The sequence below is a fragment of the Schistocerca cancellata genome, chromosome 12 (assembly GCF_023864275.1).
Source record: "Schistocerca cancellata isolate TAMUIC-IGC-003103 chromosome 12, iqSchCanc2.1, whole genome shotgun sequence".
Classification (NCBI taxonomy): Eukaryota; Metazoa; Arthropoda; class Insecta; order Orthoptera; family Acrididae; genus Schistocerca; species Schistocerca cancellata.
This window is the reverse complement of record NC_064637.1, coordinates 67,475,332-67,481,943: the sequence shown is the minus strand read 5'-3', so window position 1 is coordinate 67,481,943 and position 6,612 is coordinate 67,475,332. Positions and strand designations below refer to the sequence as shown.

The 6,612-nt window shown below is 47.9% G+C and overlaps 1 non-coding gene across 1 annotated transcript; it reads right to left on the bottom strand.

The window, feature by feature from the left end:
* Nucleotides 1-4,778: 4,778 nt before the first annotated feature.
* Trnat-ugu (transfer RNA threonine (anticodon UGU)) lies at nucleotides 4,779-4,853 on the bottom strand. Its single transcript has one exon. It is a non-coding gene; the product is annotated as a tRNA-Thr (tRNA).
* Between the last annotated feature and the right edge of the window lie 1,759 nt (nucleotides 4,854-6,612).

Genomic DNA, 6,612 nt, shown 5'->3' with positions numbered 1-6,612 from the left:
TTGCCTAGAAATAAACCTATATAACTGTGATTGGTATTGGTTTTTATTGGACAACTAAGGGGCGTGAGTGGTTCGATAGGTGCTGTGCTATGAGTGGGGGGGGGGGGGGGGGGGGGGGGGGGAAGGAGAAGGATTGATGGGGCTCAGATCTAGGGGAAACTCGTAATTCCGAGACTGGGAATGTCGAGACTCTACTGTACTATAATTCGTAGACTATCTGCATAGTTGGTGTCGCCTCAGGCGTTTGTTATGCAACGATGTTGGTTCAGTAATGGTTCTACGCCAACAACCCACAACTATGGACCACTAATTGAACGCTCCTTAAGAGTTTGATGGTGATTCTCATGATATTCATTCCGCGACGTAACAATTGCAACTGTGCAAGGAAATCTCGGAGCCAGAACGCAGAATCCTGATGAAGTCGTACTTGTCCAGTATTCTTGCAACAACCATGAACCTGCTGCGAACAGTCACGCCGCTCCATGAAGTCACGCGACAGATGCAGTACGTGTTGCTGTACTGGAACAGCGACGCAGTTTGTAGACGCTAGTCGTCCCGCAGGGGGAGACCCATATTTCGCAGTCAGCGTCGACAACTTCGAACCGACGGCACCTCCTGCCCGCCCAGAAGCTGCATCACACCCTGCCCCCCCCCCACTCCGCCTCCCCCTTTCCCTGCGACACAGCTCCGCGAGGGACATTGCCCCACCCGCCGCCCCGCCCCTCTTCTGGTAGATGGGGCCGCGTACCTCATCAGTCTCTCGGGAGAAGGGCTACCAACCTCTCGGCGCGGAAATTTCTCGACTCCGGTCCGCCGTCGACGCGAGGAAATGACGGGCATTTCCTCAGCGTCCGTCAAGCGGAGCGGCGTGCCGGGGGTGTGCGAAGGTAACTCGCGACGGTAGACATCCCCCCTCCCCCACACCCCATTCCTCCCCTCCCCTCCCCCCACACCACCCCGGACTCGTCTCAGGGAGATGGAGCACCGTCCAGAGACTGGATGAAGGCCGCTCCGGGATGGTCCTCTTATCCGACTGTCTCGCACCGCTCCAGGGAGACACTGTGCTGTAGTTCTAAAGAAACACAGAAACTTTGTGAGGTGTATAAATATACAGAATTGTCCATTGACTGTGACCGGGCCAAATATCTCACGAAATAAGCGTCACCGCCAGACACCACACTTGCTAGGTGGTAGCTTTAAATCGGCCGCGGTCCAATAGTACATGTCGGACCTGCGTGTCGCCACTGTCAGTAATTGCAGACCGAGCGCCACCACACGGCAGGTCTAGAGAGACTTCCTAGCACTCGCCCCAGTTGTACAGCCGATTTTGCTAGTGACTACATTGACGAAGCCTTTCTCTCATTTGCCGAGAGATAGTTAGAATAGCCTTCAGCTAAGTCCATGGCTACGACCTAGCAAGGCGCCATTAACCATTTCTATAGAGAGTCTCACTTGTATCATCAAGAATGCTGTATACAATTGATGGATTAAAGTTAAGTATAACCGCAGCTACGTACTTTTCTTTATAGCATTCATAACGTATCCTGTTTCAGACCTCACGCCCGTCTGCGTTAGATTATAGCGTGCATTTCGGCCTCCTCTATCTACAAGGTGTTGGCACATTTGCCAACACATCACGTCCAACGAAAAAACTACAAAGAACTAAACATGTCTAGCTTGAAGGGAAAAACCAGATGGAACTATGGTTGGACCGCTACATGGCGCTGCAATAGGTCAAACGGATATCAACTGCGTTTTTTTAAATAGTAATCCCCATTTTTATTACATATTCGTGTAGTACGTAAAGAAATATGAATGTTTTAGCTGGACCACTTTTTTCGCTTTGCCATAGATAGCGCTGTAATAGACACAAACATATGGCTCACAATTTTAGACGAACAGTTGGTAACAGCTAGGTTTTTTAAATTAAAATACAGAACGTAGGTACGTTTGAACGTTTTATTTCGTTTGTTCCAGTGTCATACATGTACCTTTGTGAATTTATCATTCCTGAGAACGCATTATCTTACAGCGTGATTACCTGTAAATACCACATTCATGCAATAAATGCTCAAAAAGGTGTTCGTCAACCTCAATGCATTTTGCAATACGTGTAACGACATTCCTCTCAACAGCGAGTAGTTCGCCTTCCGTAATGTTCGCACATGTATTGACAATGCGGTGACGTATATTGTCAGGCGTTGTCGGTGGATCACAATAGCAAATAGCCTTCAACTTTCCCCACAGAAAGGAATCCGGGGACGTCAGATCCGGTAAACCTGCGGGCTTCGACGACCAATCCACCGGTCATGAAATATGCTATTCGATACCGCTTCAACCGCACGAGAGCTATGTACCAGACATGCATCATGTTGGAAATACATAGCCATTCTGTCATGCAGTGAAACATCTTGTAGTAACATCGGTAGAACATTACGTAGGAAATCAGCATACATTGCACCATTTAGATTGCCATCGATAAAATTGGGGCCAATTATCCTTCCTCCCATAATGTTGCACCATACATTAACCCGCCAAGGTCGCTGATGTTCCACTTGTTGCAGCCATCGTGGATTTTACGTTGCCCAATAGTGCATATTATGCCGGTTTACGTTACCGCTGTTGGTGAATGACACTTCGTCGCTAAATAGAACGCGTGCAAAAAATCTGTCATCGTCTCGTGATTTCTCTTGTGCCCAGTGGCAGAATTGCACAAGATGTTCAAAGTCGTTGCCATGCAATTCCTGGTGCATAGAAATATGGTACGGGTGCAACAGATATTGTTATAGCATTCTCAACGCCGACGTTTTTGAGGTTCCCGATTCTTGCGCAGTTTGTCTGCTACTGATGTGCGGATTAGCCGCGACAGCAGCTAAAACACCTACTTGGGCATCATCATTTGTTGCAGGTCATGGTTGACGTTTCACATGTGGCTGAACACTTCGCGTTTCCTTAAATAACCGAGTCGCCCATTGTTATCGACTCAAGTGAAGTTGCGGCTGAACGCATCACTTAAAAGACACACATGGGGAAGGAGTACAGTGTCACAATAACGTTGCAGGTAAGTGAACAGTGTTCAATGATTCGGAGGTCAGTACGCCAATGCAACACTACATCTCACCACCGGAACTATCTTGTTCGACAGTGTTCCTGGGTCCTTCACGTGTTACTCTCGCCATGTAATGGTACGTAATGCATCCTGTAACATTGTCGAACAAGGACTTCTTGATGGTGTAGGTGTTACGGCATGAGAAGGCATAATGTTGATTTGGCGCACTGACCTCCAAATCGGCCCTAACATCATTTTTATAGGAAAAAATGCGAGTTCGCATCGAGCAACGCTGGCGATGGAGGTTATGGAAGGAGACGATATTCGGCAAGTGGTGCAGCCGGCCCCCATTTCTAACTGAACTCCATCGACCACGAATACAGAGCACACGTTTGACATGCGTATTACAGCACATTAACGACTTTCCCAGCAGTTGTCAACCGAACTAGTGGGAAAATGGAAAGTCCTACAAGAAGAATTCCTTACCAACCTTGTGGCAAGCACGGGAGCACATTACCTTACGTGGTGATCACATACACTGTAAAGAACCGTGTTCCCCCATTTTTAGTGGGAAGGGGGCTATCATGATTCGCAGTGGCTTAAGTGTAATTATTGTCTCAGAATAAGAGTGTCATTCCTCTTCATCTCTTGCGAATGGCCGGCCGCGGTGGTCTAGCGGTTCTGGCGCTGCAGTCCGGAACCGTGGGACTACACGGTCGCAGGTTCGAATCCTGCCTCGGGCATGGGTGTGTGTGATGTCCTTAGGTTAGTTAGGTTTAAGTAGTTCTAAGGTCTAGGGGACTTATGACCTAAGATGTTGAGTCCCATAGTGCTCAGAGCCTCTTGCGAATGTCTTTGATTTACCTTTTGTACTATGCTGTAGCAGTTCGTTCGTTCTGTGTGTGGTCCAAGTTTCATCTAGCTATGTTACTTGACAGTGACCCGTAATGCGAAAGTTAATTTCCTATTTAAATTTTACACACTGCAGTATAATGCGTACTGTAATTCTGTCAGAGACAGCAAAGGGCCTGGAAGAGCAGCTGAACGGAATGGATAGTGTCTTGAAAGGAAGATATAAGATGAACATCAACAAAAGCAAAACGAGGATAATGGAATGTAGTAGAATTAAATCAGATGGTTCTGAGGGATTTAGATTAGGAAATGAGACACTTGAAGTACTAGATGAGTTTTGCTATATGGGGAGCAAAATAACTAATGATGATCGAAGTGGAGAGGATGTAAAATATAGACTGGCAATGGCAAAAAAAGAGTTTCTGAAGAAGAGAAATATGTTAACATGGAGTATAGATTTAAGTGTCAGGAAGTCCTTTCTGAAAGTATTCGTATGGAGTGTAGGCATGTATGGAAGTGAAACATGGACGATAAATAGTTCAGACAAGAAGAGAATAGAGGCTTTCGAAATGTGATGCTGTAGACGAATGTTGAAGATTAGTTGGATAGATCATGTAACTAATGAGATGGTACTGAATAGTAGTGCCACAAGTATACCAAAATCAGTGTACAAAACAATTCAGATGGTTAAACATTTCTGGTCAGTCACAGAAATGTGTAACTGAGTGTTGCATACGAAGACAGTAACTTGTTCTCCAAAGAACAGTTACTGTTGATGACCGTGCAGCTTTTCCCAGGAATAAATGATGACTAACTGACAACCTCGGCTGCCGACAGGTGTTGTTGATATACCTCGATGTGGACAGCTGAAAACGTGTGCCCCGACCGGGACTCGAATCCGGGATCTCCTGCTTACATGGCAGACGCTCTATCCATCTGAGCCACCGAGGGCACAGATGAATAGCGCGACTGCAGGGACTTACCCCTGGCACGCCTCCCGTGAGACTCACATTCCCAACTGTCCACAATTCTACATATGTATTGTACCTTATAGACATTTGCCCACCCACTCATTACTCGCGCACTCTTTGGCGATTCCCGTAAGAGTTTGGGCAACCAGTGCGCATTCGCACAGACGAAGGTCAATGGCTGGGTATCCTCAGTTACTGGGTAACTCAGTAACTCAGGACGAGCCAATTAAGGCTGTGCTCGAACACTTCCCATCGAAAAGGCTGCTGGAGCATCTACACTGCCCCTGCAGAGTGCGGCTGAGACTCGCCATGAAGAAGGAAATGCGTGGCAGCTGTGTTAGGTGGGCTGCATTCACTATGGCGAAGCCTCTCAGCAGGCCCTCCTACTTGGTGGGAGACATCGTTGTTCTGGGCACTTTCACTCGCTCACAGTGCCCCCACAACTGAATAGAACGTCTTCATGTGATCGTCGGTCATACTAGAGACACTACCTGATGCCGGCCGGCATGTTACTTCAGGCCAGTTGGAGTGGCAGAGCGGCTCTAGGCGCTACAGTCTGGAACCGTGCGACTGTTACAGTCGCAGGTTCGAATCGTGCCTCGGGCATGGATGTGTGTGCTGTCCTTATGTTAGTTACGTTTAAGTAGTTCTAGGTTCTAGGGGACTGATTACCTCAGAAGTTAAGTCACATAGTGCTCAGGGCCATGTAGCCCCTACCCAACAGGTCTGTGCAAAGCTTCATCGGGTTTTCATTGTGGTTTCCATTTCTTTTTGGACAACCCTCGTTGTTGTTGTTGTGGTCTTCAGTCCGGAGACTGGTTTGATGCAGCTCTCCATGCTACTCTATCCTGTGCAAGCTTCTTCATCTCCCAGTACCTACTGCAACCTACATCCTTCTGAATCTGCTTAGTGTATTCATCTCTTGGTCTCCCTCTACGATTTTTACCCTCCACGCTGCCCTCCAATGCTAAATTTGTTATCCCTCGATGCCTCAGAACATGTCCTACCAACCGATCCCTTCTTCTAGTCAAGTTGAGCCACAAACTTCTCTTCTCCCCAATCCTTGTATCTCCGACTTAATGCTCTCAAAACTACGCAGAACACTGTCCTGACCACGATTGATGCTTCCAACGTATTGATAATATCAGCACCTGCAACAGTGCAACCTGTAGGATTGGCTAGCATCTGCATTTATGTTCAAGCATACGCTTTTCGCTGGTTTTCCACAATTTTGTCCAAGTCTTTCATATGCAGGAGATCAGGTGAATAGTGTTATTATAGGTGGCTTTCCAGAGTGTCTGATTAATTTTGAGGGAATGTCATCTGCTGCAAGGCGTTTCTTTCGAATTTTCTCAGGATACTAGTAATTAATCATGGCGTGCTGTGGACCTCTCATGTAGGAGGTGAACAAAATGTTGCCATCCAATGGTGCGAATAGGCAATGGTCAAGGTAGGAGGTACTGTGGAAGCGTGGAATTTCGTCGTCGTGCGTGAGCCTACCTGTGTGTTTATGACTGGGGAGGGGCTGTGTGTCCGGAGAAACGTGTGGGCGTAGCCTGCTGCAGGATGGGCCAGTTTCTGGAAGCACATGACGGCCGGCGCGCTCTCGCTAAAGGGGCCCCGCCCCGCCTTAAATCGAAGCCCGCGCCGGCCTTAAAAGTGTTTTTATGCGCGCACCGGGGCAGGGGCCCGCCGCCGCAGAGGCCATCACTGGAGGCTTTCAGGCCGTGGCGGGCTATC